The sequence below is a fragment of the Hippocampus zosterae genome, chromosome 2, assembly GCF_025434085.1.
Source record: "Hippocampus zosterae strain Florida chromosome 2, ASM2543408v3, whole genome shotgun sequence".
NCBI lineage: Eukaryota > Metazoa > Chordata > Actinopteri > Syngnathiformes > Syngnathidae > Hippocampus > Hippocampus zosterae.
The window spans coordinates 1469608-1490511 of record NC_067452.1 but is presented as its reverse complement, the minus strand read 5'-3'; positions in this window follow the sequence as shown (position 1 = coordinate 1490511).

The following is a 20904-nucleotide window of genomic DNA, read 5'->3' as shown; positions in this document are numbered from 1 at the left end:
TCAGGAGGTCAACCTGAACTAAATACATGTTGAAATGTGTGCATAAGTCCTTTGGTTTAGGCGTGACACTCATTTTCAGTTTTTATTGCTTTAAATGCACTTTCAGTCCGAGTTGAGCCGTTTTTTTACTTTGAATGTATCTTCATAGGAATAAGTTGTGTAGTCAAATTAATGCTCATTTAGGCTTCAGAATGTCAACCTGAACTAAATACATGTTGAAATGTGTGCATAAGTCCTTTGGTTTAGGCGTGACACTCATTTTGAGTTTTTATTGCTTTAAATGCACTTTCAGTCCGAGTTGAGCCCGTTTTTTTACTTTGAATGTTCCTTCATAGGAATAAGTTGTGTAGTCAAATTAATGCTCATTTAGGCTTCAGGAGGTCAACCTGAACTAAATACATGTTGAAATGTGTGCATAAGTCCTTTGGTTTAGGCGTGACACTCATTTTCAGTTTTTATTGCTTTAAATGCACTTTCAGTCCGAGTTGAGTCCGTTTTTTTACTTTGAATGTATCTTCATAGGAATAAGTTGTGTAGTCAAATTAATGCTCATTTAGGCTTCAGAATGTCAACCTGAACTAAATACATGTTGAAATGTGTGCATAAGTCCTTTGGTTTAGGCGTGACACTCATTTTCAGTTTTTATTGCTTTAAATGCACTTTCAGGCCTAGTTGAGCACGTTTTGTGACTTTGAATGTACCTTCATAGGAATGAGTTGTGTAGTCAAATTAATGCTCATTTAGGCTTCAGGAGGTCAACCTGAACTAAATACATGTTGAAATGTGTGCATAAGTCCTTTGGTTTAGGCGTGACACTCATTTTCAGTTTTTATTGCTTTAAATGCACTTTCAGTCCGAGTTGAGCCCGTTTTTTTACTTTGAATGTATCTTCATAGGAATAAGTTGTGTAGTCAAATTAATGCTCATTTAGGCTTCAGGAGGTCAACCTGAACTAAATACATGTTGAAATGTGTGCATAAGTCCTTTGGTTTAGGCGTGACACTCATTTTCAGTTTTTATTGCTTTAAATGCACTTTCAGGCCTAGTTGAGCACGTTTTGTGACTTTGAATGTACCTTCATAGGAATGAGTTGTGTAGTCAAATTAATGCTCATTTAGGCTTCAGGAGGTCAACCTGAACTAAATACATGTTGAAATGTGTGCATAAGTCCTTTGGTTTAGGCGTGACACTCATTTTCAGTTTTTATTGCTTTAAATGCACTTTCAGTCCGAGTTGAGCCCGTTTTTTTACTTTGAATGTATCTTCATAGGAATAAGTTGTGTAGTCAAATTAATGCTCATTTAGGCTTCAGGAGGTCAACCTGAACTAAATACATGTTGAAATGTGTGCATAAGTCCTTTGGTTTAGGCGTGACACTCATTTTCAGTTTTTATTGCTTTAAATGCACTTTCAGGCCTAGTTGAGCACGTTTTGTGACTTTGAATGTACCTTCATAGGAATGAGTTGTGTAGTCAAATTAATGCTCATTTAGGCTTCAGGAGGTCAACCTGAACTAAATACATGTTGAAATGTGTGCATAAGTCCTTTGGTTTAGGCGTGACACTCATTTTCAGTTTTTATTGCTTTAAATGCACTTTCAGTCCGAGTTGAGCCCGTTTTTTTACTTTGAATGTATCTTCATAGGAATAAGTTGTGTAGTCAAATTAATGCTCATTTAAGCTTCAGGAGGTCAACCTGAACTAAATACATGTTGAAATGTGTGCATAAGTCCTTTGGTTTAGGCGTGACACTCATTTTCAGTTTTTATTGCTTTAAATGCACTTTCAGTCCGAGTTGAGCCCGTTTTTTTACTTTGAATGTATCTTCATAGGAATAAGTTGTGTAGTCAAATTAATGCTCATTTAGGCTTCAGGAGGTCAACCTGAACTAAATACATGTTGAAATGTGTGCATAAGTCCTTTGGTTTAGGCGTGACACTCATTTTCAGTTTTTATTGCTTTAAATGCACTTTCAGGCCTAGTTGAGCACGTTTTGTGACTTTGAATGTACCTTCATAGGAATGAGTTGTGTAGTCAAATTAATGCTCATTTAGGCTTCAGGAGGTCAACCTGAACTAAATACATGTTGAAATGTGTGCATAAGTCCTTTTGTTTAGACGTGACACTCATTTTCAGTTTTTATTGCTTTAAATGCACTTTCAGTCCGAGTTGAGCCGTTTTTTTACTTTGAATGTATCTTCATAGGAATAAGTTGTGTAGTCAAATTAATGCTCATTTAGGCTTCAGAATGTCAACCTGAACTAAATACCTGTTGAAATGTGTGCATAAGTCCTTTGGTTTAGGCGTGACACTCATTTTCAGTTTTTATTGCTTTAAATGCACTTTCAGGCCTAGTTGAGCACGTTTTGTGACTTTGAATGTACCTTCATAGGAATGAGTTGTGTAGTCAAATTAATGCTCATTTAGGCTTCAGGAGGTCAACCTGAACTAAATACATGTTGAAATGTGTGCATAAGTCCTTTGGTTTAGGCGTGACACTCATTTTCAGTTTTTATTGCTTTAAATGCACTTTCAGTCCGAGTTGAGCCCGTTTTTTTACTTTGAATGTATCTTCATAGGAATAAGTTGTGTAGTCAAATTAATGCTCATTTAGGCTTCAGGAGGTCAACCTGAACTAAATACATGTTGAAATGTGTGCATAAGTCCTTTGGTTTAGGCGTGACACTCATTTTCAGTTTTTATTGCTTTAAATGCACTTTCAGTCCGAGTTGAGCCCGTTTTTTTACTTTGAATGTATCTTCATAGGAATAAGTTGTGTAGTCAAATTAATGCTCATTTAGGCTTCAGGAGGTCAACCTGAACTAAATACATGTTGAAATGTGTGCATAAGTCCTTTGGTTTAGGCGTGACACTCATTTTCAGTTTTTATTGCTTTAAATGCACTTTCAGGCCTAGTTGAGCACGTTTTGTGACTTTGAATGTACCTTCATAGGAATGAGTTGTGTAGTCAGATTAATGCTCATTTAGGCTTCAGGAGGTCAACCTGAACTAAATACATGTTGAAATGTGTGCATAAGTCCTTTGGTTTAGGCGTGACACTCATTTTCAGTTTTTATTGCTTTAAATGCACTTTCAGTCCGAGTTGAGCCGTTTTTTTACTTTGAATGTATCTTCATAGGAATAAGTTGTGTAGTCAAATTAATGCTCATTTAGGCTTCAGAATGTCAACCTGAACTAAATACATGTTGAAATGTGTGCATAAGTCCTTTGGTTTAGGCGTGACACTCATTTTCAGTTTTTATTGCTTTAAATGCACTTTCAGGCCTAGTTGAGCACGTTTTGTGACTTTGAATGTACCTTCATAGGAATGAGTTGTGTAGTCAAATTAATGCTCATTTAGGCTTCAGGAGGTCAACCTGAACTAAATACATGTTGAAATGTGTGCATAAGTCCTTTGGTTTAGGCGTGACACTCATTTTCAGTTTTTATTGCTTTAAATGCACTTTCAGTCCGAGTTGAGCCGTTTTTTTACTTTGAATGTATCTTCATAGGAATAAGTTGTGTAGTCAAATTAATGCTCATTTAGGCTTCAGAATGTCAACCTGAACTAAATACATGTTGAAATGTGTGCATAAGTCCTTTGGTTTAGGCGTGACACTCATTTTGAGTTTTTATTGCTTTAAATGCACTTTCAGTCCGAGTTGAGCCCGTTTTTTTACTTTGAATGTTCCTTCATAGGAATAAGTTGTGTAGTCAAATTAATGCTCATTTAGGCTTCAGGAGGTCAACCTGAACTAAATACATGTTGAAATGTGTGCATAAGTCCTTTGGTTTAGGCGTGACACTCATTTTCAGTTTTTGTTGCTTTAAATGCACTTTCAGTCCGAGTTGAGTCCGTTTTTTTACTTTGAATGTATCTTCATAGGAATAAGTTGTGTAGTCAAATTAATGCTCATTTAGGCTTCAGAATGTCAACCTGAACTAAATACATGTTGAAATGTGTGCATAAGTCCTTTGGTTTAGGCGTGACACTCATTTTCAGTTTTTATTGCTTTAAATGCACTTTCAGGCCTAGTTGAGCACGTTTTGTGACTTTGAATGTACCTTCATAGGAATGAGTTGTGTAGTCAAATTAATGCTCATTTAGGCTTCAGGAGGTCAACCTGAACTAAATACATGTTGAAATGTGTGCATAAGTCCTTTGGTTTAGGCGTGACACTCATTTTCAGTTTTTATTGCTTTAAATGCACTTTCAGTCCGAGTTGAGCCCGTTTTTTTACTTTGAATGTATCTTCATAGGAATAAGTTGTGTAGTCAAATTAATGCTCATTTAGGCTTCAGGAGGTCAACCTGAACTAAATACATGTTGAAATGTGTGCATAAGTCCTTTGGTTTAGGCGTGACACTCATTTTCAGTTTTTATTGCTTTAAATGCACTTTCAGGCCTAGTTGAGCACGTTTTGTGACTTTGAATGTACCTTCATAGGAATGAGTTGTGTAGTCAAATTAATGCTCATTTAGGCTTCAGGAGGTCAACCTGAACTAAATACATGTTGAAATGTGTGCATAAGTCCTTTGGTTTAGGCGTGACACTCATTTTCAGTTTTTATTGCTTTAAATGGACTTTCAGTCCGAGTTGAGCCCGTTTTTTTACTTTGAATGTATCTTCATAGGAATAAGTTGTGTAGTCAAATTAATGCTCATTTAGGCTTCAGGAGGTCAACCTGAACTAAATACATGTTGAAATGTGTGCATAAGTCCTTTGGTTTAGGCGTGACACTCATTTTCAGTTTTTATTGCTTTAAATGCACTTTCAGTCCGAGTTGAGCCCGTTTTTTTACTTTGAATGTATCTTCATAGGAATAAGTTGTGTAGTCAAATTAATGCTCATTTAGGCTTCAGGAGGTCAACCTGAACTAAATACATGTTGAAATGTGTGCATAAGTCCTTTGGTTTAAGCGTGACACTCATTTTCAGTTTTTATTGCTTTAAATGCACTTTCAGGCCTAGTTGAGCACGTTTTGTGACTTTGAATGTACCTTCATAGGAATGAGTTGTGTAGTCAAATTAATGCTCATTTAGGCTTCAGGAGGTCAACCTGAACTAAATACATGTTGAAATGTGTGCATAAGTCCTTTGGTTTAGGCGTGACACTCATTTTCAGTTTTTATTGCTTTAAATGCACTTTCAGTCCGATTTGAGCCCGTTTTTTTACTTTGAATGTATCTTCATAGGAATAAGTTGTGTAGTCAAATTAATGCTCATTTAGGCTTCAGGAGGTCAACCTGAACTAAATACATGTTGAAATGTGTGCATAAGTCCTTTGGTTTAGGCGTGACACTCATTTTCAGTTTTTATTGCTTTAAATGCACTTTCAGTCCGAGTTGAGCCCGTTTTTTTACTTTGAATGTATCTTCATAGGAATACGTTGTGTAGTCAAATTAATGCTCATTTAGGCTTCAGGAGGTCAACCTGAACTAAATACATGTTGAAATGTGTGCATAAGTCCTTTGGTTTAGGCGTGACACTCATTTTCAGTTTTTATTGCTTTAAATGCACTTTCAGGCCTAGTTGAGCACGTTTTGTGACTTTGAATGTACCTTCATAGGAATGAGTTGTGTAGTCAAATTAATGCTCATTTAGGCTTCAGGAGGTCAACCTGAACTAAATACATGTTGAAATGTGTGCATAAGTCCTTTGGTTTAGGCGTGACACTCATTTTCAGTTTTTATTGCTTTAAATGCACTTTTAGGCCTAGTTGAGCACGTTTTGTGACTTTGAATGTACCTTCATAGGAATGAGTTGTGTAGTCAAATTAATGCTCATTTAGGCTTCAGGAGGTCAACCTGAACTAAATACATGTTGAAATGTGTGCATAAGTCCTTTTGTTTAGACGTGACACTCATTTTCAGTTTTTATTGCTTTAAATGCACTTTCAGTCCGAGTTGAGCCGTTTTTTTACTTTGAATGTATCTTCATAGGAATAAGTTGTGTAGTCAAATTAATGCTCATTTAGGCTTCAGAATGTCAACCTGAACTAAATACCTGTTGAAATGTGTGCATAAGTCCTTTGGTTTAGGCGTGACACTCATTTTCAGTTTTTATTGCTTTAAATGCACTTTCAGGCCTAGTTGAGCACGTTTTGTGACTTTGAATGTACCTTCATAGGAATGAGTTGTGTAGTCAAATTAATGCTCATTTAGGCTTCAGGAGGTCAACCTGAACTAAATACATGTTGAAATGTGTGCATAAGTCCTTTGGTTTAGGCGTGACACTCATTTTCAGTTTTTATTGCTTTAAATGCACTTTCAGTCCGAGTTGAGCCCGTTTTTTTACTTTGAATGTATCTTCATAGGAATAAGTTGTGTAGTCAAATTAATGCTCATTTAGGCTTCAGGAGGTCAACCTGAACTAAATACATGTTGAAATGTGTGCATAAGTCCTTTGGTTTAGGCGTGACACTCATTTTCAGTTTTTATTGCTTTAAATGCACTTTCAGTCCGAGTTGAGCCCGTTTTTTTACTTTGAATGTATCTTCATAGGAATAAGTTGTGTAGTCAAATTAATGCTCATTTAGGCTTCAGGAGGTCAACCTGAACTAAATACATGTTGAAATGTGTGCATAAGTCCTTTGGTTTAGGCGTGACACTCATTTTCAGTTTTTATTGCTTTAAATGCACTTTCAGGCCTAGTTGAGCACGTTTTGTGACTTTGAATGTACCTTCATAGGAATGAGTTGTGTAGTCAAATTAATGCTCATTTAGGCTTCAGGAGGTCAACCTGAACTAAATACATGTTGAAATGTGTGCATAAGTCCTTTGGTTTAGGCGTGACACTCATTTTCAGTTTTTATTGCTTTAAATGCACTTTCAGGCCTAGTTGAGCACGTTTTGTGACTTTGAATGTACCTTCATAGGAATGAGTTGTGTAGTCAAATTAATGCTCATTTAGGCTTCAGGAGGTCAACCTGAACTAAATACATGTTGAAATGTGTGCATAAGTCCTTTGGTTTAGGCGTGACACTCATTTTCAGTTTTTATTGCTTTAAATGCACTTTCAGTCCGAGTTGAGCCCGTTTTTTTACTTTGAATGTATCTTCATAGGAATAAGTTGTGTAGTCAAATTAATGCTCATTTAGGCTTCAGGAGGTCAACCTGAACTAAATACATGTTGAAATGTGTGCATAAGTCCTTTGGTTTAGGCGTGACACTCATTTTCAGTTTTTATTGCTTTAAATGCACTTTCAGTCCGAGTTGAGCCCGTTTTTTTACTTTGAATGTATCTTCATAGGAATAAGTTGTGTAGTCAAATTAATGCTCATTTAGGCTTCAGGAGGTCAACCTGAACTAAATACATGTTGAAATGTGTGCATAAGTCCTTTGGTTTAGGCGTGACACTCATTTTCAGTTTTTATTGCTTTAAATGCACTTTCAGGCCTAGTTGAGCACGTTTTGTGACTTTGAATGTACCTTCATAGGAATGAGTTGTGTAGTCAAATTAATGCTCATTTAGGCTTCAGGAGGTCAACCTGAACTAAATACATGTTGAAATGTGTGCATAAGTCCTTTGGTTTAGGCGTGACACTCATTTTCAGTTTTTATTGCTTTAAATGCACTTTCAGTCCGAGTTGAGTCCGTTTTTTTACTTTGAATGTATCTTCATAGGAATAAGTTGTGTAGTCAAATTAATGCTCATTTAGGCTTCAGAATGTCAACCTGAACTAAATACATGTTGAAATGTGTGCATAAGTCCTTTGGTTTAGGCGTGACACTCATTTTCAGTTTTTATTGCTTTAAATGCACTTTCAGGCCTAGTTGAGCACGTTTTGTGACTTTGAATGTACCTTCATAGGAATGAGTTGTGTAGTCAAATTAATGCTCATTTAGGCTTCAGGAGGTCAACCTGAACTAAATACATGTTGAAATGTGTGCATAAGTCCTTTGGTTTAGGCGTGACACTCATTTTCAGTTTTTATTGCTTTAAATGCACTTTCAGTCCGAGTTGAGCCGTTTTTTTACTTTGAATGTATCTTCATAGGAATAAGTTGTGTAGTCAAATTAATGCTCATTTAGGCTTCAGAATGTCAACCTGAACTAAATACATGTTGAAATGTGTGCATAAGTCCTTTGGTTTAGGCGTGACACTCATTTTGAGTTTTTATTGCTTTAAATGCACTTTCAGTCCGAGTTGAGCCCGTTTTTTTACTTTGAATGTTCCTTCATAGGAATAAGTTGTGTAGTCAAATTAATGCTCATTTAGGCTTCAGGAGGTCAACCTAAACTAAATACATGTTGAAATGTGTGCATAAGTCCTTTGGTTTAGGCGTGACACTCATTTTCAGTTTTTATTGCTTTAAATGCACTTTCAGTCCGAGTTGAGTCCGTTTTTTTACTTTGAATGTATCTTCATAGGAATAAGTTGTGTAGTCAAATTAATGCTCATTTAGGCTTCAGAATGTCAACCTGAACTAAATACATGTTGAAATGTGTGCATAAGTCCTTTGGTTTAGGCGTGACACTCATTTTCAGTTTTTATTGCTTTAAATGCACTTTCAGGCCTAGTTGAGCACGTTTTGTGACTTTGAATGTACCTTCATAGGAATGAGTTGTGTAGTCAAATTAATGCTCATTTAGGCTTCAGGAGGTCAACCTGAACTAAATACATGTTGAAATGTGTGCATAAGTCCTTTGGTTTAGGCGTGACACTCATTTTCAGTTTTTATTGCTTTAAATGCACTTTCAGTCCGAGTTGAGCCCGTTTTTTTACTTTGAATGTATCTTCATAGGAATAAGTTGTGTAGTCAAATTAATGCTCATTTAGGCTTCAGGAGGTCAACCTGAACTAAATACATGTTGAAATGTGTGCATAAGTCCTTTGGTTTAGGCGTGACACTCATTTTCAGTTTTTATTGCTTTAAATGCACTTTCAGGCCTAGTTGAGCACGTTTTGTGACTTTGAATGTACCTTCATAGGAATGAGTTGTGTAGTCAAATTAATGCTCATTTAGGCTTCAGGAGGTCAACCTGAACTAAATACATGTTGAAATGTGAGCATAAGTCCTTTGGTTTAGGCGTGACACTCATTTTCAGTTTTTATTGCTTTAAATGCACTTTCAGTCCGAGTTGAGCCCGTTTTTTTACTTTGAATGTATCTTCATAGGAATAAGTTGTGTAGTCAAATTAATGCTCATTTAGGCTTCAGAATGTCAACCTGAACTAAATACATGTTGAAATGTGTGCATAAGTCCTTTGGTTTAGGCGTGACACTCATTTTCAGTTTTTATTGCTTTAAATGCACTTTCAGGCCTAGTTGAGCACGTTTTGTGACTTTGAATGTACCTTCATAGGAATGAGTTGTGTAGTCAAATTAATGCTCATTTAGGCTTCAGGAGGTCAACCTGAACTAAATACATGTTGAAATGTGTGCATAAGTCCTTTGGTTTAGGCGTGACACTCATTTTCAGTTTTTATTGCTTTAAATGCACTTTCAGTCCGAGTTGAGCCCGTTTTTTTACTTTGAATGTATCTTCATAGGAATAAGTTGTGTAGTCAAATTAATGCTCATTTAGGCTTCAGGAGGTCAACCTGAACTAAATACATGTTGAAATGTGTGCATAAGTCCTTTGGTTTAGGCGTGACACTCATTTTCAGTTTTTATTGCTTTAAATGCACTTTCAGTCCGAGTTGAGCCCGTTTTTTTACTTTGAATGTATCTTCATAGGAATAAGTTGTGTAGTCAAATTAATGCTCATTTAGGCTTCAGGAGGTCAACCTGAACTAAATACATGTTGAAATGTGTGCATAAGTCCTTTGGTTTAGTCGTGACACTCATTTTCAGTTTTTATTGCTTTAAATGCACTTTCAGGCCTAGTTGAGCACGTTTTGTGACTTTGAATGTACCTTCATAGGAATGAGTTGTGTAGTCAAATTAATGCTCATTTAGGCTTCAGGAGGTCAACCTGAACTAAATACATGTTGAAATGTGTGCATAAGTCCTTTTGTTTAGACGTGACACTCATTTTCAGTTTTTATTGCTTTAAATGCACTTTCAGTCCGAGTTGAGCCGTTTTTTTACTTTGAATGTATCTTCATAGGAATAAGTTGTGTAGTCAAATTAATGCTCATTTAGGCTTCAGAATGTCAACCTGAACTAAATACCTGTTGAAATGTGTGCATAAGGCCTTTGGTTTAGGCGTGACACTCATTTTCAGTTTTTATTGCTTTAAATGCACTTTCAGGCCTAGTTGAGCACGTTTTGTGACTTTGAATGTACCTTCATAGGAATGAGTTGTGTAGTCAAATTAATGCTCATTTAGGCTTCAGGAGGTCAACCTGAACTAAATACATGTTGAAATGTGTGCATAAGTCCTTTGGTTTAGGCGTGACACTCATTTTCAGTTTTTATTGCTTTAAATGCACTTTCAGTCCGAGTTGAGCCCGTTTTTTTACTTTGAATGTATCTTCATAGGAATAAGTTGTGTAGTCAAATTAATGCTCATTTAGGCTTCAGGAGGTCAACCTGAACTAAATACATGTTGAAATGTGTGCATAAGTCCTTTGGTTTAGGCGTGACACTCATTTTCAGTTTTTATTGCTTTAAATGCACTTTCAGTCCGAGTTGAGCCCGTTTTTTTACTTTGAATGTTCCTTCATAGGAATAAGTTGTGTAGTCAAATTAATGCTCATTTAGGCTTCAGGAGGTCAACCTGAACTAAATACATGTTGAAATGTGTGCATAAGTCCTTTGGTTTAGGCGTGACACTCATTTTCAGTTTTTATTGCTTTAAATGCACTTTCAGTCCGAGTTGAGCCCGTTTTTTTACTTTGAATGTTCCTTCATAGGAATAAGTTGTGTAGTCAAATTAATGCTCATTTAGGCTTCAGGAGGTCAAACTGAACTAAATACATGTTGAAATGTGTGCATAAGTCCTTTGGTTTAGGCGTGACACTCATTTTCAGTTTTTATTGCTTTAAATGCACTTTCAGGCCTAGTTGAGCACGTTTTGTGACTTTGAATGTACCTTCATAGGAATGAGTTGTGTAGTCAAATTAATGCTCATTTAGGCTTCAGGAGGTCAACCTGAACTAAATACATGTTGAAATGTGTGCATAAGTCCTTTGGTTTAGGCGTGACACTCATTTTCAGTTTTTATTGCTTTAAATGCACTTTCAGTCCGAGTTGAGCCCGTTTTTTTACTTTGAATGTATCTTCATAGGAATAAGTTGTGTAGTCAAATTAATGCTCATTTAGGCTTCAGGAGGTCAACCTGAACTAAATACATGTTGAAATGTGTGCATAAGTCCTTTGGTTTAGGCGTGACACTCATTTTCAGTTTTTATTGCTTTAAATGCACTTTCAGGCCTAGTTGAGCACGTTTTGTGACTTTGAATGTACCTTCATAGGAATGAGTTGTGTAGTCAAATTAATGCTCATTTAGGCTTCAGGAGGTCAACCTGAACTAAATACATGTTGAAATGTGTGCATAAGTCCTTTGGTTTAGACGTGACACTCATTTTCAGTTTTTATTGCTTTAAATGCACTTTCAGTCCGAGTTGAGCCGTTTTTTTACTTTGAATGTATCTTCATAGGAATAAGTTGTGTAGTCAAATTAATGCTCATTTAGGCTTCAGAATGTCAACCTGAACTAAATACCTGTTGAAATGTGTGCATAAGTCCTTTGGTTTAGGCGTGACACTCATTTTCAGTTTTTATTGCTTTAAATGCACTTTCAGGCCTAGTTGAGCACGTTTTGTGACTTTGAATGTACCTTCATAGGAATGAGTTGTGTAGTCAAATTAATGCTCATTTAGGCTTCAGGAGGTCAACCTGAACTAAATACATGTTGAAATGTGTGCATAAGTCCTTTGGTTTAGGCGTGACACTCATTTTCAGTTTTTATTGCTTTAAATGCACTTTCAGTCCGAGTTGAGCCCGTTTTTTTTACTTTGAATGTATCTTCATAGGAATAAGTTGTGTAGTCAAATTAATGGTGATTTAGGCTTCAGGAGGTCAACCTGAACTAAATACATGTTGAAATGTGTGCATAAGTCCTTTGGTTTAGGCGTGACACTCATTTTCAGTTTTTATTGCTTTAAATGCACTTTCAGTCCGAGTTGAGCCCGTTTGTTTACTTTGAATGTATCTTCATAGGAATAAGTTGTGTAGTCAAATTAATGCTCATTTAGGCTTCAGGAGGTCAACCTGAACTAAATACATGTTGAAATGTGTGCATAAGTCCTTTGGTTTAGGCGTGACACTCATTTTCAGTTTTTATTGCTTTAAATGCACTTTCAGTCCGAGTTGAGCCCGTTTTTTTACTTTGAATGTATCTTCATAGGAATAAGTTGTGTAGTCAAATTAATGCTCATTTAGGCTTCAGGAGGTCAACCTGAACTAAATACATGTTGAAATGTGTGCATAAGTCCTTTGGTTTAGGCGTGACACTCATTTTCAGTTTTTATTGCTTTAAATGCACTTTCAGGCCTAGTTGAGCACGTTTTGTGACTTTGAATGTACCTTCATAGGAATGAGTTGTGTAGTCAAATTAATGCTCATTTAGGCTTCAGGAGGTCAACCTGAACTAAATACATGTTGAAATGTGTGCATAAGTCCTTTGGTTTAGGCGTGACACTCATTTTCAGTTTTTATTGCTTTAAATGCACTTTCAGTCCGAGTTGAGCCCGTTTTTTTACTTTGAATGTATCTTCATAGGAATAAGTTGTGTAGTCAAATTAATGCTCATTTAGGCTTCAGGAGGTCAACCTGAACTAAATACATGTTGAAATGTGTGCATAAGTCCTTTGGTTTAGGCGTGACACTCATTTTCAGTTTTTATTGCTTTAAATGCACTTTCAGTCCGAGTTGAGCCCGTTTTTTTTACTGTGAATGTATCTTCATAGGAATAAGTTGTGTAGTCAAATTAATGCTCATTTAGGCTTCAGAATGTCAACCTGAACTAAATACATGTTGAAATGTGTGCATAAGTCCTTTGGTTTAGGCGTGACACTCATTTTGAGTTTTTATTGCTTTAAATGCACTTTCAGGCCTAGTTGAGCACGTTTTGTGACTTTGAATGTACCTTCATAGGAATGAGTTGTGTAGTCAAATTAATGCTCATTTAGGCTTCAGGAGGTCAACCTGAACTAAATACATGTTGAAATGTGTGCATAAGTCCTTTGGTTTAGGCGTGACACTCATTTTCAGTTTTTATTGCTTTAAATGCACTTTCAGGCCTAGTTGAGCACGTTTTGTGACTTTGAATGTACCTTCATAGGAATGAGTTGTGTAGTCAAATTAATGCTCATTTAGGCTTCAGGAGGTCAACCTGAACTAAATACATGTTGAAATGTGTGCATAAGTCCTTTGGTTTAGGCGTGACACTCATTTTCAGTTTTTATTGCTTTAAATGCACTTTCAGTCCGAGTTGAGCCCGTTTTTTTACTTTGAATGTTCCTTCATAGGAATAAGTTGTGTAGTCAAATTAATGCTCATTTAGGCTTCAGGAGGTCAACCTGAACTAAATACATGTTGAAATGTGTGCATAAGTCCTTTGGTTTAGGCGTGACACTCATTTTCAGTTTTTATTGCTTTAAATGCACTTTCAGTCCGAGTTGAGCCCGTTTTTTTACTTTGAATGTATCTTCATAGGAATGAGTTGTGTAGTCAAATTAATGCTCATTTAGGCTTCAGGAGGTCAACCTGAACTAAATACATGTTGAAATGTGTGCATAAGTCCTTTGGTTTAGGCGTGACACTCATTTTCAGTTTTTATTGCTTTAAATGCACTTTCAGTCCGAGTTGAGCCCGTTTTTTTACTTTGAATGTATCTTCATAGGAATAAGTTGTGTAGTCAAATTAATGCTCATTTAGGCTTCAGGAGGTCAACCTGAACTAAATACATGTTGAAATGTGTGCATAAGTCCTTTGGTTTAGGCGTGACACTCATTTTCAGTTTTTATTGCTTTAAATGCACTTTCAGTCCGAGTTGAGCCCGTTTTTTTACTTTGAATGTATCTTCATAGGAATAAGTTGTGTAGTCAAATTAATGCTCATTTAGGCTTCAGGAGGTCAACCTGAACTAAATACATGTTGAAATGTGTGCATAAGTCCTTTGGTTTAGGCGTGACACTCATTTTCAGTTTTTATTGCTTTAAATGCACTTTCAGGCCTAGTTGAGCACGTTTTGTGACTTTGAATGTACCTTCATAGGAATGAGTTGTGTAGTCAAATTAATGCTCATTTAGGCTTCAGGAGGTCAACCTGAACTAAATACATGTTGAAATGTGTGCATAAGTCCTTTGGTTTAGGCGTGACACTCATTTTCAGTTTTTATTGCTTTAAATGCACTTTCAGTCCGAGTTGAGCCCGTTTTTTTACTTTGAATGTATCTTCATAGGAATAAGTTGTGTAGTCAAATTAATGCTCATTTAGGCTTCAGGAGGTCAACCTGAACTAAATACATGTTGAAATGTGTGCATAAGTCCTTTGGTTTAGGCGTGACACTCATTTTCAGTTTTTATTGCTTTAAATGCACTTTCAGTCCGAGTTGAGCCCGTTTTTTTACTTTGAATGTATCTTCATAGGAATAAGTTGTGTAGTCAAATTAATGCTCATTTAGGCTTCAGGAGGTCAACCTGAACTAAATACATGTTGAAATGTGTGCATAAGTCCTTTGGTTTAGGCGTGACACTCATTTTCAGTTTTTATTGCTTTAAATGCACTTTCAGGCCTAGTTGAGCACGTTTTGTGACTTTGAATGTACCTTCATAGGAATGAGTTGTGTAGTCAAATTAATGCTCATTTAGGCTTCAGGAGGTCAACCTGAACTAAATACATGTTGAAATGTGTGCATAAGTCCTTTGGTTTCGTGACACTCATTTTCAGTTTTTATTGCTTTAAATGCACTTTCAGTCCGAGTTGAGCCGTTTTTTTACTTTGAATGTATCTTCATAGGAATAAGTTGTGTAGTCAAATTAATGCTCATTTAGGCTTCAGAATGTCAACCTGAACTAAATACATGTTGAAATGTGTGCATAAGTCCTTTGGTTTAGGCGTGACACTCATTTTCAGTTTTTATTGCTTTAAATGCACTTTCAGGCCTAGTTGAGCACGTTTTGTGACTTTGAATGTACCTTCATAGGAATGAGTTGTGTAGTCAAATTAATGCTCATTTAGGCTTCAGGAGGTCAACCTGAACTAAATACATGTTGAAATGTGTGCATAAGTCCTTTGGTTTAGGCGTGACACTCATTTTCAGTTTTTATTGCTTTAAATGCACTTTCAGTCCGAGTTGAGCCGTTTTTTTACTTTGAATGTATCTTCATAGGAATAAGTTGTGTAGTCAAATTAATGCTCATTTAGGCTTCAGAATGTCAACCTGAACTAAATACATGTTGAAATGTGTGCATAAGTCCTTTGGTTTAGGCGTGACACTCATTTTGAGTTTTTATTGCTTTAAATGCACTTTCAGTCCGAGTTGAGCCCGTTTTTTTACTTTGAATGTTCCTTCATAGGAATAAGTTGTGTAGTCAAATTAATGCTCATTTAGGCTTCAGGAGGTCAACCTGAACTAAATACATGTTGAAATGTGTGCATAAGTCCTTTGGTTTAGGCGTGACACTCATTTTCAGTTTTTATTGCTTTAAATGCACTTTCAGTCCGAGTTGAGTCCGTTTTTTTACTTTGAATGTATCTTCATAGGAATAAGTTGTGTAGTCAAATTAATGCTCATTTAGGCTTCAGAATGTCAACCTGAACTAAATACATGTTGAAATGTGTGCATAAGTCCTTTGGTTTAGGCGTGACACTCATTTTCAGTTTTTATTGCTTTAAATGCACTTTCAGGCCTAGTTGAGCACGTTTTGTGACTTTGAATGTACCTTCATAGGAATGAGTTGTGTAGTCAAATTAATGCTCATTTAGGCTTCAGGAGGTCAACCTGAACTAAATACATGTTGAAATGTGTGCATAAGTCCTTTGGTTTAGGCGTGACACTCATTTTCAGTTTTTATTGCTTTAAATGCACTTTCAGTCCGAGTTGAGCCCGTTTTTTTACTTTGAATGTATCTTCATAGGAATAAGTTGTGTAGTCAAATTAATGCTCATTTAGGCTTCAGGAGGTCAACCTGAACTAAATACATGTTGAAATGTGTGCATAAGTCCTTTGGTTTAGGCGTGACACTCATTTTCAGTTTTTATTGCTTTAAATGCACTTTCAGGCCTAGTTGAGCACGTTTTGTGACTTTGAATGTACCTTCATAGGAATGAGTTGTGTAGTCAAATTAATGCTCATTTAGGCTTCAGGAGGTCAACCTGAACTAAATACATGTTGAAATGTGTGCATAAGTCCTTTGGTTTAGGCGTGACACTCATTTTCAGTTTTTATTGCTTTAAATGCACTTTCAGTCCGAGTTGAGCCCGTTTTTTTACTTTGAATGTATCTTCATAGGAATAAGTTGTGTAGTCAAATTAATGCTCATTTAGGCTTCAGGAGGTCAACCTGAACTAAATACATGTTGAAATGTGTGCATAAGTCCTTTGGTTTAGGCGTGACACTCATTTTCAGTTTTTATTGCTTTAAATGCACTTTCAGGCCTAGTTGAGCACGTTTTGTGACTTTGAATGTACCTTCATAGGAATGAGTTGTGTAGTCAAATTAATGCTCATTTAGGCTTCAGGAGGTCAACCTGAACTAAATACATGTTGAAATGTGTGCATAAGTCCTTTGGTTTAGGCGTGACACTCATTTTCAGTTTTTATTGCTTTAAATGCACTTTCAGTCCGAGTTGAGCCCGTTTTTTTACTTTGAATGTATCTTCATAGGAATAAGTTGTGTAGTCAAATTAATGCTTATTTAGGCTTCAGGAGGTCAACCTGAACTAAATACATGTTGAAATGTGTGCATAAGTCCTTTGGTTTAGGCGTGACACTCATTTTCAGTTTTTATTGCTTTAAATGCACTTTCAGGCCTAGTTGAGCACGTTTTGTGACTTTGAATGTACCTTCATAGGAATGAGTTGTGTAGTCAAATTAATGCTCATTTAGGCTTCAGGAGGTCAACCTGAACTAAATACATGTTGAAATGTGTGCATAAGTCCTTTGGTTTAGGCGTGACACTCATTTTCAGTTTTTATTGCTTTAAATGCACTTTCAGTCCGAGTTGAGCCCGTTTTTTTACTTTGAATGTATCTTCATAGGAATAAGTTGTGTAGTCAAATTAATGCTCATTTAGGCTTCAGGAGGTCAACCTGAACTAAATACATGTTGAAATGTGTGCATAAGTCCTTTGGTTTAGGCGTGACACTCATTTTCAGTTTTTATTGCTTTAAATGCACTTTCAGGCCTAGTTGAGCACGTTTTGTGACTTTGAATGTACCTTCATAGGAATGAGTTGTGTAGTCAAATTAATGCTCATTTAGGCTTCAGGAGGTCAACCTGAACTAAATACATGTTGAAATGTGTGCATAAGTCCTTTGGTTTAGGCGTGACACTCATTTTCAGTTTTTATTGCTTTAAATGCACTTTCAGTCCGAGTTGAGCCCGTTTTTTTACTTTGAATGTATCTTCATAGGAATAAGTTTTGTAGTCAAATTAATGCTCATTTAGGCTTCAGGAGGTCAACCTGAACTAAATACATGTTGAAATGTGTGCATAAGTCCTTTGGTTTAGGCGTGACACTCATTTTCAGTTTTTATTGCTTTAAATGCACTTTCAGTCCGAGTTGAGCACGTTTTTTTACTGTGAATGTATCTTCATAGGAATAAGTTGTGTAGTCAAATTAATGCTCATTTAGGCTTCAGAATGTCAACCTGAACTAAATACATGTTGAAATGTGTGCATAAGTCCTTTGGTTTAGGCGTGACACTCATTTTGAGTTTTTATTGCTTTAAATGCACTTTCAGTCCGAGTTGAGCCCGTTTTTTTACTTTGAATGTATCTTCATAGGAATAAGTTGTGTAGTCAAATTAATGCTCATTTAGGCTTCAGGAGGTCAACCTGAACTAAATACATGTTGAAATGTGTGCATAAGTCCTTTGGTTTAGGCGTGACACTCATTTTCAGTTTTTATTGCTTTAAATGCACTTTCAGTCCGAGTTGAGCCCGTTTTTTTACTTTGAATGTATCTTCATAGGAATAAGTTGTGTAGTCAAATTAATGCTCATTTAGGCTTCAGGAGGTCAACCTGAACTAAATACATGTTGAAATGTGTGCATAAGTCCTTTGGTTTAGGCGTGACACTCATTTTCAGTTTTTATTGCTTTAAATGCACTTTCAGGCCTAGTTGAGCACGTTTTGTGACTTTGAATGTACCTTCATAGGAATGAGTTGTGTAGTCAAATTAATGCTCATTTAGGCTTCAGGAGGTCAACCTGAACTAAATACATGTTGAAATGTGTGCATAAGTCCTTTTGTTTAGACGTGACACTCATTTTCAGTTTTTATTGCTTTAAATGCACTTTCAGTCCGAGTTGAGCCGTTTTTTTACTTTGAATGTATCTTCATAGGAATAAGTTGTGTAGTCAAATTAATGCTCATTTAGGCTTCAGAATGTCAACCTGAACTAAATACCTGTTGAAATGTGTGCATAAGTCCTTTGGTTTAGGCGTGACACTCATTTTCAGTTTTTATTGCTTTAAATGCACTTTCAGGCCTAGTTGAGCACGTTTTGTGACTTTGAATGTACCTTCATAGGAATGAGTTGTGTAGTCAAATTAATGCTCATTTAGGCTTCAGGAGGTCAACCTGAACTAAATACATGTTGAAATGTGTGCATAAGTCCTTTGGTTTAGGCGTGACACTCATTTTCAGTTTTTATTGCTTTAAATGCACTTTCAGTCCGAGTTGAGCCCGTTTTTTTTACTTTGAATGTATCTTCATAGGAATAAGTTGTGTAGTCAAATTAATGCTCATTTAGGCCTCAGGAGGTCAACCTGAACTAAATACATGTTGAAATGTGTGCATAAGTCCTTTGGTTTAGGCGTGACACTCATTTTCAGTTTTTATTGCTTTAAATGCACTTTCAGTCCGAGTTGAGCCCGTTTTTTTACTTTGAATGTATCTTCATAGGAATAAGTTGTGTAGTCAAATTAATGCTCATTTAGGCTTCAGAATGTCAACCTGAACTAAATACATGTTGAAATGTGTGCATAAGTCCTTTGGTTTAGGCGTGACACTCATTTTCAGTTTTTATTGCTTTAAATGCACTTTCAGTCCGAGTTGAGCCCGTTTTTTTACTTTGAATGTATCTTCATAGGAATAAGTTGTGTAGTCAAATTAATGCTCATTTAGGCTTCAGGAGGTCAACCTGAACTAAATACATGTTGAAATGTGTGCATAAGTCCTTTGGTTTAGGCGTGACACTCATTTTCAGTTTTTATTGCTTTAAATGCACTTTCAGGCCTAGTTGAGCACGTTTTGTGACTTTGAATGTACCTTCATAGGAATGAGTTGTGTAGTCAAATTAATGCTCATTTAGGCTTCAGGAGGTCAACCTGAACTAAATACATGTTGAAATGTGTGCATAAGTCCTTTTGTTTAGACGTGACACTCATTTTCAGTTTTTATTGCTTTAAATGCACTTTCAGTCCGAGTTGAGCCGTTTTTTTACTTTGAATGTATCTTCATAGGAATAAGTTGTGTAGTCAAATTAATGCTCATTTAGGCTTCAGAATGTCAACCTGAACTAAATACCTGTTGAAATGTGTGCATAAGTCCTTTGGTTTAGGCGTGACACTCATTTTCAGTTTTTATTGCTTTAAATGCACTTTCAGGCCTAGTTGAGCACGTTTTGTGACTTTGAATGTACCTTCATAGGAATGAGTTGTGTAGTCAAATTAATGCTCATTTAGGCTTCAGGAGGTCAACCTGAACTAAATACATGTTGAAATGTGTGCATAAGTCCTTTGGTTTAGGCGTGACACTCATTTTCAGTTTTTATTGCTTTAAATGCACTTTCAGTCCGAGTTGAGCCCGTTTTTTTTACTTTGAATGTATCTTCATAGGAATAAGTTGTGTAGTCAAATTAATGCTCATTTAGGCTTCAGGAGGTCAACCTGAACTAAATACATGTTGAAATGTGTGCATAAGTCCTTTGGTTTAGGCGTGACACTCATTTTCAGTTTTTATTGCTTTAAATGCACTTTCAGTCCGAGTTGAGCCCGTTTTTTTACTTTGAATGTATCTTCATAGGAATAAGTTGTGTAGTCAAATTAATGCTCATTTAGGCTTCAGGAGGTCAACCTGAACTAAATACATGTTGAAATGTGTGCATAAGTCCTTTGGTTTAGGCGTGACACTCATTTTCAGTTTTTATTGCTTTAAATGCACTTTCAGGCCTAGTTGAGCACGTTTTGTGACTTTGAATGTACCTTCATAGGAATGAGTTGTGTAGTCAAATTAATGCTCATTTAGGCTTCAGGAGGTCAACCTGAACTAAATACATGTTGAAATGTGTGCATAAGTCCTTTGGTTTAGGCGTGACACTCATTTTCAGTTTTTATTGCTTTAAATGCACTTTCAGTCCGAGTTGAGCCCGTTTTTTTACTTTGAATGTATCTTCATAGGAATAAGTTGTGTAGTCAAATTAATGCTCATTTAGGCTTCAGGAGGTCAACCTGAACTAAATACATGTTGAAATGTGTGCATAAGTCCTTTGGTTTAGGCGTGACACTCATTTTCAGTTTTTATTGCTTTAAATGCACTTTCAGGCCTAGTTGAGCACGTTTTGTGACTTTGAATGTACCTTCATAGGAATGAGTTGTGTAGTCAAATTAATGCTCATTTAGGCTTCAGGAGGTCAACCTGAACTAAATACATGTTGAAATGTGTGCATAAGTCCTTTGGTTTAGGCGTGACACTCATTTTCAGTTTTTATTGCTTTAAATGCACTTTCAGTCCGAGTTGAGTCCGTTTTTTTACTTTGAATGTATCTTCATAGGAATAAGTT